Raw genomic sequence first — 12697 nt, forward strand, 5'->3', positions numbered from 1 at the left:
TCTAGAACCCTGTTTGTTTTTCAGAGTCCATCGTCTCTCATAATTCGTCTACCCCTCCGATTTCCCCCGCTTCACATGAAGATACAATTTTAACCTTACTAGAAATTAAAGAAATAGAAAAGGAAATATAAACTGGATATAATCTCTTTCTGAAAAAAAATATTTTTTTATTAATAAGGTAATACAAATATTTTCTTCCATTGGTTCCACATTTAAAATCACAATCTAAGTGAGAATTCTGAAACTTGGGTTAAAATTTATTTAGAGTAATGCTTATTATAGAATGTTTTATAGTAGTGAAAAAGTGGGTACAATCTAAATATCTAAAACAAGGAAATACAGGGGTGCCTGGGTGCTCAGTTGGTTAAGCAGCGGACTCTAGATTTCGGCTTAGGTCATGATCTCAGGGACATGGTATTAAGCCCTCCATAGGGTTCCATGCTCAGTGGGGAGTGTGCTGGAGATTCTCTCTCCTTCTCCCTCTGCCTCTCCCTCCCCCCCACCCATGCTCGCTCTCTCTTTCTCTCTCTAGAGTAAATAAATCTTTTTAAAAATTAAAAATAAATAGAGGGGCAGAGCAAGACGGTGGAGGAGTAGGAAACCTGGATTACGTCTGGTCTCAGGAATTCAGCTGGATAGGGATCAAACCATTCTGAACACCTACGAACTCAACAGGAGATCGAAGAAAAGAATAGCAACAACTCTCTGAACAGAAAAGCGACCACTTTCTGGAAGGTAGGATGTGTGGAGAAGTGAATCCGAGGCAATATTTGGGAGGATAGATGGTGGGGGAGGGGCCTCCGTTGGCCGCTTCTGGCAAGTGATAGAGTCGCAGAGCAGTCGGAACTTTTAGAAGTCCGCTCCGCTAAGGGACGTCGCTCCAGTGGCTAAGCAAGGGGTGGAACCCTTGCGGGACAGTGTGGTCTCAGGACCCTCGGGGTCACAGAAAGACTGGGGGTGCTGAGTGCAGCAGAGCTCCCAGGTATCAAAGGGGGGAAGCCAGCTGCAGAGACAGAGCTGAGGCACGGGCTCTCAGCTCGGGGTTGCCATAAACCATGATCCCTGGCACAGTCAGGCCACTGTTCCTCCAGCAGGGACCCAACAAGCGGCAGATCCAGGGAGACTCACCTTCCTCCCCTGGGAGGAGTGGCTCAGGAGCGCACTGCAGGGATCTGCTGGGTTTGGAGACTCCACACGGGGTTGGGTGCCAGAGATAGAAACTCTAATTCACAGGCCACGTGAGCTCGGAGTGCGGCCAGAGACCGGGGAGACGGGAGTGACTGAAGGCTTTTCTCCGGGGGCACACTGAGGAGCAGGGCCTCGAGTTCTCGGTTCCTCCGGGGCAGAGATTGGGAGGCCACCATTTACACTCTCTGCCTCCAAAGCTGTACGGAAAGCTTGCAGGGAACAAAAGCTCCCGAGAGTAAACCCAAGCAGATGACTTAGACCAGACCAGGCAAGGGCGGGGCAATTCCGCCTCCGGCAAAGACATTTAGAAACCACGGCAACAGGCCCCTCCCTCAGAAGATAGCGAGAACAGCCAGCCAAGACCAGGTTAACCCATCGATGAGAATGGCAGAACTCCAGCACTAGGGGAAGACTTCACATAGAATCCATGGCTTTTTTACCATGATTCTCTAGTCTTTCAAAGTTAATTTTTTTTTAGCTGTCTTTTTTTTTTTAATTTCTTTTTCCCTTTTTTAACCAACATCTTATCAATCCTTTTTTTAAAAAAACATTTTTATTTTTCATTTTTAGAGTCATATTCTATCCCTTCATAGTAGTTACCCTTATTTTTGGCATATATATATAAGTTGTTCTCTCTTTAAAATTTTGAGATAGTTTCTTCTAACAGATCAAAATATACCCTAAATATCTAGTGTATGGTTTTTTTCTACTCCCCTGCCTGATCACATTCTCTCCCTTTCTTTTTTTTTTTTTAAATCCTCTTCTTTCTTTTTTCAAACTTCTTATCAATTCCTTTTATATTTTTTTATACTTTTCATCTTTATACTCATACTCCATCCCTTCATCATATCAACCCTTATTTTTGTACATATATAAGTTTTTCTTTCTTTAAAATTTTGGGAGGCACTTTCTTCTAACAGACCAAAATACACCCAAAATCTAGTGTGTGTCATTGATCTATGTACCAGCCTGATCATATTTGATCATAAACTTTTTTCTTGTTGTTTTGTTTGTTTTTGTTTGTTTTTCTCTTTCCCTTTTTCTTTTTCTTTTCCTTTTTCTGTTTTTTTTCTTTTTCTTTTTTTTCTCTCTTTCCGTTTCTTTTCCCCCTGCATCAGGTCATTTCTGATTTGTTTAGAGTATATTTTTGGGGGACGTTGTTACCCAGTTATCATTCTGTTCTCTCATTAATCTATTCTCCTCTGGACAAAATGACCAGATGGAAAAAATCACCTCAACAAAAAGAACAAGAGGTAGTACCAACTGCCAGGGACCCACTCAATACGGACATTAGCACAATGTCAGAACTAGAGTTCAGAATCATCACTTTAAAGATACTAGCTGGGCTTGAAAAGAGCATGGAAGTTATTAGAGAAACCCTTTCTGGAGAAGTCAAAGAACTAAAATCTAACCAAGTAGAAATCAAAAAGGCTATCAATGAGGTGCAATCAAATATGGGGGCGCTAACTGCTAGGATAAATGAGGCAGAAGAGAGAATCAGTGAGATAGAAGACCAAATGATGTAAAATAAAGAAGCTGAGAAAAAGAGAGATAAACAACTACTGGATCACGAGGGCAGAATTCGAGAGATAAGCGATACCATAAGATGAAACAACATTAGAATAATTGGGATCCCAGAAGAAGAAGAAAGAGAGAGGGGCAGAAGGTAGATTGGAGAAAATTATAGCAGAGAACTTCCCTAATTTGGAGAAGGAAACAGGCATCAAAATCCAGGAAGAACAGAGAACCCTTCTCAAAATCAATAAAAATATGTCAATACCCTGACATCTAATACTAAAACTTACGAGTCTCAGAGACAAAGAGAAAATCCTGAAAAAAACTCGGGAGAAGAGATATGTAACCTACAATGGTAGAAACATTAGATTGGCAATAGACCTATCCACAGAGACCTGGCAGGCCAGAAAGGACTGGCAGGATATATTCAGAGCACTAAATGAGAAAAATATGCAGCCATGAATACTATATCCAGCTAAGCTGTCATTGAAAATAGCAGGAGAGATAAAAAGCTTCCAAGAAAAACAAAAACTAAAGGAATTTGCAAACATGAAACCAGTCCTACCAGAAATCTTGAAAGGGGTCCTCTAAGCAAAGAGAGAGCCTAAAAGCAACATAGACCAGAAAGGAACACAGACAATATACAGTAACAGTCTCCTTACAGGCCATACAGTGGCACTAAAATCATATCTTTCAATAGTTACCCTGAATGTAAATGGGCTAAATGCCCCAATCAAAAGACACAGGCTACCAGATTGGATAAAAAAACAAGACCCATCGATATGCTGTCTGCAAGAGACTCATTTTAGAACCAAGGACACCCCAAGATTGAAAGTGAGGGTTTGGAAAACCATTTACCATGCTAATGGTCACCAAAAGGAAGCTGGGGTGGCAATTCTTATATCAGACAAATTGGATTTTAAACCAAAGACTGTAATAAGAGATGAGGAAGGACACTATATCCTACTTAAAGGGTCTATCCAACAAGATCTAACAATTGTAAATATCTATGCCCCTAATATAGGAGCAGCCAATTATATAAGGCAATTAATAACAAAAGCAAATAAACACATTGACAGCAATACAACAATAGTGGGGAACTTTAACACCCCCCTCACTGAAATGGACAGATCATCGAAGCAAAAGACCAACAAGGAAATAAAGGATTGAAATGACACACTGGACCAAATGGACTTCACAGACATATTCAGAACATTCCATCCCAAAGCAACAGAATACACATTCTTCTCTAGTGCCCATGGAACATTCTCCAAAATAGATCACATCCTAGGTCATAAATCAAGTCTCAACCAGTACCAAAAGATTGGGATCATTCCCTGCCTATTTTCAGACCACAATGCTTTGAGACTAGAACTCAATCACAAGAGGAAAATCGGAAAAAACTCAAACACATGGAGGCTAAAGAACATCCTACTAAAGAATGAATGGGTCAACCAGGAAATTAAAGAATTAAAAAAATTCATGGAAACCAATGAAAATGAAAACACAACTATTTGGGCGCCTGGGTGGCTCAGTCATTAAGCGTCTGCATTTGGCTCAGGTCATGATCCCAGGATCCTGGGATCGAGCCCCACATCGGGCTCTCCACTCCACGGGAAGCCTGCTTCTCCCTCTCCCACGCCCCCTGCTTTTGTTCCCTCTCTTGCTGTGGGTATCTCTCTGTCAAATAAATAAAATCATTAAAAAAAAAAAAAGAAAACACAACTATTCAAAATCTTTGAGATGTAGCAAAGGCAGTCCTAAGAGGAAAGTATATAGCAATACAAGCCTTTCTCAAGAAACAAGAAAGGTCTCAAGTACACAACCTTACCATACACCTCAAGCTGGATAAAGGAGAGCAAATAAAGCCTAAACCCAGCAGGAGAAGAGAAATAATAAAGATCAGAGCAGAAATCAATGAAATAGAAACTAAAAGAACAGTAGAACAGATCAACGAAACTAGGAGCTGGTTCTTTGAAAGAATTAACAAGTTTGATAAACCCCTGGCCAGACTTATCAAAAAGAAAAGAGAAATGACCCAAATCAACAAAATCATGAATGAAAGAGGAGAGATCACAACCAACACCAAAGAAATACAAACAAGTATAAGAACATATTATGAGCAACGATATGCCAGCAAATTAGATAACCTGGAAGAAATGGAGGCATTCCTAGAGATGTATCAACTACCAAAACTGAACCAGGATGAAATAGAAAACCTGAACAGACCTATAACCACTAAGGAAATTGAAGCAGTCATCAAAAATCTCCCAAAAAACAAAAGCCCAGGGCCAGATGGCTTCCCAGGGGAATTCTACCAAACATTTGAAGAAGAATAAATACTTATTCTCCTGAAACTGTTCCAAAAAATAGAAATGGAAGGAAAACTTCCAAACTCATTTTATGAGGCCCCCACTACCTTGATCTCCAAACCAGACAAAGACCCTATCAAAAAGGAGAATTACAGACCAATATCCCTGATGAACATGGATGCAAAAATTCTCACCAAAATACTAGCCAATAGGATCCAACAGTACATTCAAAGGATTCTTCACCACGACCAAGTGGGATTTTTCCCTGGGCTGCAAGGTTGGTTCAACATCCGCAAATCAATCAACGTGATACAATACATTAACAAAAGAAAGAACAAGAACCATGTGATCCTCTCAATAGATGCAGAAAAAGCACTGGGCAAAGTACAGCATCCTTTCTTGATCAAAACTCTTCAGAGTATAGGCATAAAAGGTACATACCTCAATATCATAAAACCCATCTATGAAAATCATAGCAAATATCAGCCTCAAAGGGGAAAAAGTGAGAGCTTTCCCCCTAAGATCAGGAACGCGGCAGGGACATCCACTATTACCACTGCTATTCAACAGAGTATTAGAAGTCCTAACCACAGCAATCAGAGAAGAAAAAGAAATAAAAGGCATCCAAATCGGCAAAGAAGTAGTCAAACTCTCACTCTTTGCAGATGATATACTTTATGTGGAAAACCCGAAAGACTCCACCCCAAAACTGCCAGAACTCATACAGGAATTCAGTAAAGTGGCAGGATATAAAAGCAAAGCACAGAAGTCAGTGGCATTCCTATACACCAACAACAAGACAGAAGAAAGAGAAATTAAGGAGTCGATCCCATTTACAATTGCACGCAAAACCTTTAGATACCTAGGAATAAATCTAACCAAAGAGGCAAAGGATATGTACTCAGAAAACTATAAAATACTCATGAAAGAATTTGAGGAAGACACAAAGAAATGGACAAACGTTCCATGCTCATGGATTGGAAGAACAAATATTGTGAAGATGTCAATGCTGCCTAGAGCTATCTACACAGTCAATGCAATCCCCATCAAAATACCATCCACTTTTTTCAAAGAAATGGAACAAATCATCCTAAAATTTGTATGGAACCAGAAAAGACCCCAAATAGCCAGAGGAATGTTGAAAAAGAAATGCAAAGCTGGCGGCATCACAATTCCGGACTTCCAGCTCTATTACAAAGCTGTCATCATCAAGACAGTATGGTACTGGCACAAAAACAGTCACATAGACCAATGGAACAGAACAGAGAGTCCAGAAATGGACCCTCAACTCTATGGTCAACTAATCTTCAACGAAGCAGGAAAGAATGTCCAATGGCAAAAAGACAGTCTCTTCAACAAATGGTGTTGGGAAAATTGGACAGCCACATGCAGAAGAATGAAACTGGACCATTTCCTTACACCACACACAAAAATAGACTCAAAATGGTTGAAAGACCTAAATGTGGGATAAGAGTCCATGAAATTCCTAAAGGAGAACACAGGCAGCAACCTCTTCGACCTCACCCGCAGCAACTTCTTCCTAGAAACATTGCCAAAGGCAAGGGAAGCAAGGGCAAAAATGAATTATTGGGACTTCATCAAGATAAAAAGCCTTTCCTCAGCAAAGGAAACAGTCAACAAAACCAAAAGACAACCGACAGAATGGGAGAAGATATTTGCAAATGACATATCAGATAAAGGGCTAGTATCCAAAATCTATAAAGAACTTATCAAACTCAATATCCAAAGAACAAAGAATCCAATCAAGAATTGGACAGAAGACATGAACAGACATTTTTCCAAAGAAGACATCCAAATGGCCAACAGACACATGAAAAAGTGCTCAACATCGCTCAGCATCAGGGAAATCCAAATCAAAACCTCAACGAGATATCACCTCACACCAGTCAGAATGGCTAAAATTAACAAGTCAGGAAATGACAGATGTTGGCGGGATGCGGAGAAAGGGGAACCCTCCTACACTGTTGGTGGGAATGCAAGCTGGTGCAGCCACTCTGGAAAACAGTCTGGAGGTTCCTCAAAAAGTTGAAAATAGAGCTACCATATGACCCAGCAATTGCACTACTGGGTATTTACCCCAAAGATACAAATGTAGTGATACGAAGGGGTATGTGCACCCCGATGTTTATAGCAGCAATGTCCACAATAACCAAACTGTGGAAAGAGCCAAGATGTCCATCAACAGATGAATGGATAAAGAAGAGATGGTATATATATACAGTGGAATATTATGCAGCCATCAAAAGGAATGAGATCTTGCCATTTGCAATTACGTGGATGGAACTGGAGGGCATTATGCTGAGCGATATAAGTCAAACAGAGAAAGACAGGTATCATATGACCTTACTGATGTGAGGAATTCTTAATCTCAGGAAACAAACTGAGGGTTGCTGGAGTGGGGTGTGGGGTGGGTAGAATGGGGTGACTGGGTGATAGACACTGGGGAGTGTATGTGCTATGGTGAGCGCTGTGAATTGTGCAAGACTGTTGAATCTCAGATCTGTACCTCTGAAACAAATAATGCAATATATGTTAAGAAAAAAAAAAAAAGAAGAAGACAGTAGGAAGGGAAAAAATGAAGTGGGGGAATCAGAGGGGGAGAGGAACCATGAGAGACGATGGACTTTGAAAATCAAACTGAGGATTCTAGAGGGGAGGGGGGTGGGAGGATGGGTTAGCCTGGTGATGGGTATTAAAGAGGGCACGTTCTGCATGGAGCACTGTGTGTTATGCACAAACAATGAATCATGGAACACTACATCTAAAACTAATGATGTAATGTATGGTGATTAACATAACAATAAAAATAAATTAATTAATTAAAAATAAATAAAAAGAACGAAATTCATAATTAAATTATGACATATCTCAATGAAAAATTATGTGGTTTTATAAAATAAGAATGTTGAAGACTAATTGACCTGAATAAATGTTCATTTTGACTTCATATTTAAAACAAGGTAAGGGAGCCTGTCTCAGTCAGTTAAGCATCTGCCTTCAGCTCAGGTCATTATCCTGGGGTCCTCGGATCAGAGCCCTTTGTCAGTCTCCCTGCTCAGACAGGAGTCTGCTTCTCCATCAGCTGCTCACCTTGCTCCTGCTCTCCCTCTGTCTCTCTCAAATAATTATTTTTAAAAAATGGTAAACAGAATGTGCATAGTGAAAGAAATTATTCAGTTGTATGATTATCGATAATTTTCATTTTCTAATATAAAATTTCCTACATTCTCAGGGGTTGACTGGCTCAGTTGGTAAAGCATGCAACTCTTGATCTCAGAGGTGTGAGTTCAAATCCCACTTTGGGTATAGAGATTAATTAAAAATAAAATTTCCTACATTCTTGATTTTTTTCTTAAAAATAGGATTTGTTGCTTTAAATTATACATACATACACACACCAGAAAGAAGGTATCCAGTAAGACTTTCCCATATGATTTCTCTCAGGTAGATGATGTATGAGGCTACACATTCATGCATTTTTTTTTTATTTTTAATGGCATCTATACTCATAATGTTTCCATGCTGGAATATGAATATATAATCTGGACATCATTCTCAGTGCCAGCAACCATTACCATCACCAATTAATTTTACTTAATCTGATTTTGCATTCCCCAAATTTGTGATTCACCATCTTCCAATTTAGATACACTTACAGAAAGGGAATCATGGTTTATGTGTTAGTTCTTTGATACATTGTCTCATATAAATTATTGTCATTTGGGCTTTATATGTTGTTTATGAACTAAATGGATAGATGGATGTGAAATGTCCCTCAAATAGATTAATTCTGGTGGATTGACCAAAAAAGTATTTTGATTTACAAACAGCCCTGGTATTTTGTAAATTCACCAGTGTAAATACCTTTTAAGAAATGTCTATATTGTGGGCGCCTGGGTGGCTCAGTCATTAAGCGGCTGCCTTCGGCTCAGGTCATGATCCCAGAGTCCTGGGATCGAGTCCCACATCAGGCTCCCTGCTCAGTGGGAAGCCTGCTTCTCCCTCTCCCACTCCCCCTGCTTGTGTTCCTGCTCTCACTGTCTCTGTCTCTGTCAAATAAATAAATAAAATCTTTAAAAAAAAAAAAAAGAAATGTCTATATTGTTTTATATACCCACACATATACACATGAATACCTATTTATAATAAGCATATGTTACCTATATCCTATATGTATAAATATATGTATCTTTCTATTAAAAAAAGGAAGACTTTAAAGCCAACCAGTTTTTTTTAATCCCCTCCTCCATTCAAATTTCCAAATGTAATATAACAAAACCATTAATTCTATAGGCTTTGGGGCCCTGCTTCTTGGGGTTTGAACCTGGTCACTTTACCTACCATAGGCAAGTTATTTCATTTCTTTGCAGCTCAGCCTTTTCTCTATGTAAAAAGGATCTAATAATTTTGCCTAAATCACAGTGTTGTGGAAAGAGTAAAAAAGTTAGGATGTATAAACTTCTTAGAATAAAAACAAATGCACACACCACATCAAAAACTAATGATGTATTGTATGGTGACTAAGATAACATAATAAAATTTTAAAAATAATAAAAATAATAAAAAAATAAAAACAAATGCAGACTATCCACAGGTTGTTTTTACTATTGTTGTTATTATATTCCCCTTCCCTCAAATTCTTTTGTTTTCTTTTTGGTAATATTCATATATATTTCAGTTTCTTCCATGAGTGTTTACTTTTTTCCCAGTGTACAACCATGACCTTTTATTTCTTCATATAAGTTTTTTGATCACTTACATACCACAATGATTTACACATACTAGGGAGTCATGGACAATTAAAATTTTATTCAATATCTTTAAGACAATACACAAGTAGTTTCACTGACTACACACTTAAATGATATATATGACAAGCTTTTGATAAATGACTATTTAAAAACTAATAGACAGAAATTCTTATTTTACTGACTATAGCTTTAATACTGAGCAGCCAGTATTAAAGTCTCCTCAATAAATCACTGTATGTTTTTGAGGATCCAGTATTCCTAGAATTATTATTTTTTGTGAATTATGTCTTGTCTCTTTTCATTAAGAAATTTGAAAAAGGATGCTTATTTGTGCATTAGTGATTATACAGACAATTTGTTTTAAATATAAAATCTCATGGATCAGAAATTGGATGTGAGCAACTTGTAGTTATGGAGAGTAACTTAGAGGAGTATGTATTTATGAGTTATGGTGGGGGAAAATGGTACTTTTGAATGACTGGTGTGTAGTCTGCCAAACAGAAATTTTATTCTTGAACTTTACACGTGGGAAATATAACTTCAAAGCTTATCTTTATGGATAAAGGTGCCAAAACAATTTCTGGATCCTAAAAGAAATATGAATATTATTAAATCAATGTTATTAAGTCACTTGCTTTGATTTTTAGCAGTCCAGAGTCTTAGATAACTAACAGTTTTGGAAGGCATGTTACTGTATTCAAGAAATGGTTTCATTAACCAAAAATTACTTATATAGTAGTCATGTTGGTAAAGAGAGTTGACTACATACAATCTAATGGCTGTGTATACCAACTCTAATTGTGATTTACATTTTCAAATTCAGCAAAAGGGCAATCTACCACCAGTGAGCAATTCAACTGCATAAATAGAAATGAAAAGGAAATATAAATTATCCTGAACAATTTGAAACACTGGAAAATAATATTACCATACAGAACATTCTAATTATCTCACTCAAGACAAATGTATTTTAGAGCATATGCTAAACATGAAATGCTAACAGGTTTTTATTTTTTTAAGGACAATTATAGCAGATTAACTTTTAGCCATTATATCTTATTATTTCCAATAGCTTTTCTTCTCCTGGATTTAGACAATACTTTTATTTAGGTACATTTATGTCATTTGCATCCAAATCATGTTTCCTGAACTATCCTTATACTATATAACATATATTACTCAGCTTGATTGTGTTTTAAATTTATTATGTAGCATTAATTCCTCCCATGGTGACCTAGAAATTATATTAGAAAAGTAAGCTAATGCAGTATTTCTCAAAATGCATTTCATGATACACTAGTTCTGTGCTATATTAATAGTCATTCTAAAGAATGAAGTGTCCTGTGATTAAACAACTTTGAAAGACTGCAAGTTAAAGTATACAGATTAGCATGTGTTGGCTCAAAATAATTTGCAATCCACTGGAAATTTTTAAGTTGCATGTGCTTGTGTATTGTGCTGTATTTTTAATGATGAGGTATTTTGTGAGGGTAGTGTGCACAGAGGGATATTTAAATGCTGATCTAGAGGGATTTTGATTTGGGGATGAATGAAACTTTGCTTTCATATTTCCTGGGATATGATATGTTATAGATGAAAGTCCTTGGCTGAAGATTGGAGCTTGGGGCTTTTGCATTGGTTCTTCCTTCTTTCATACACTAAGGCCTTTACGTTCTTTCACCCTAACTCTCCTCTCTTCTGCTTTCAGGCTTGAGACTCCAACATTTGTTTTTCCCATTTGTTTCCTCTTTAAAAATAAATGAATTTATTTTCTATTTCTAAATTGCTGTTACCATGGAACTTTGATCTTGCAATTACTTTGCTAGAAAAAGAAAGGAGTGTGGAGTTTAGAATCAGGAAGGTCTGAGTCCAACTTTTCATGCAGCCAAGTCCTAGCTCTTGCACATTTCAAGGCCCAGCTTTTCCTTCTCAACACCCGCTGCTTCCATTGAGTTGTCTTTGGAGTACCATGAATTATGCCTAGACTCATCAGCAGGTAAGGAAGTGTTTAGGTCACCAATAAAGCAAGACCATAAATAAATATATAAATAAATAATAGTTTAAAATTATTTGATTTTAGTATTACAGGCTAATGATCAGTTTGAAACAGTGGTCATGGACAATAAAATTTTATTCAAGTTCCTAATTTATTTTAGGGATTTATGTTGTTATTGTTTTAAATTCCATTTGGGAAGCACTTCATCACTTTTTAATTGCTGAGACAACTAACAATCTAAACCTGGTATTTCTGAGGCCCTTTGTCTAAATTGTACCACATCTTTATTCTCTTCCTGCCCCCTGCATTTCTCCCTGTCTGCCTAACACCTCTGTTTGGGAGAGGGCATCTCTGTTTTTCATCTACATGTACTTGAATCTCTTTTACAAGAATTATCCAGACATTTATTACAAAGTTGGAATCATCTAAATTCCCTTAGGCAATAATGGGAAGAGTAAGTGCTGGGATAATGAGAAAGGAAAGAAAATATTGACATGAAAATAAAGATATTCAATATTTGAAAACTGTGTTCTACCCCCGGTTTTGTTTGACTGGGCATGTGACCCATTGGGAATGTCCAACCTATATTTATGCCTGAGAGTCTATCTTCATGTATAAATGCCCTCAAGTCAGTTTCAGCAGGTGCAGGATATGCAGAACTAACTGTATGATTTCTAACAGATCATCACACTCAATAGAAGTTATAGTCATGAGGTTACAAGGATGATAAATACAGAATAATTAAGTTGAATGAATGTTTAGGTTTCAAGTGTTGCTGAGATTACAGGTAGATCTCAGCAAATAAGAAATTCCTTTTTTAAACATATCAAGAACTGTGCAAGTTTCCAGAAAGCACATGGGTAAGTAACTAGAAGTATTTGTTGTTAGCGTATGTTTAATAATGTCATAAAAAG

Source organism: Mirounga angustirostris, unplaced genomic scaffold, assembly GCF_029215605.1.
Source record: "Mirounga angustirostris isolate CCGP_5_RB_7025 unplaced genomic scaffold, mMirAng1.0.hap1 SCAF_3, whole genome shotgun sequence".
Classification (NCBI taxonomy): Eukaryota; Metazoa; Chordata; class Mammalia; order Carnivora; family Phocidae; genus Mirounga; species Mirounga angustirostris.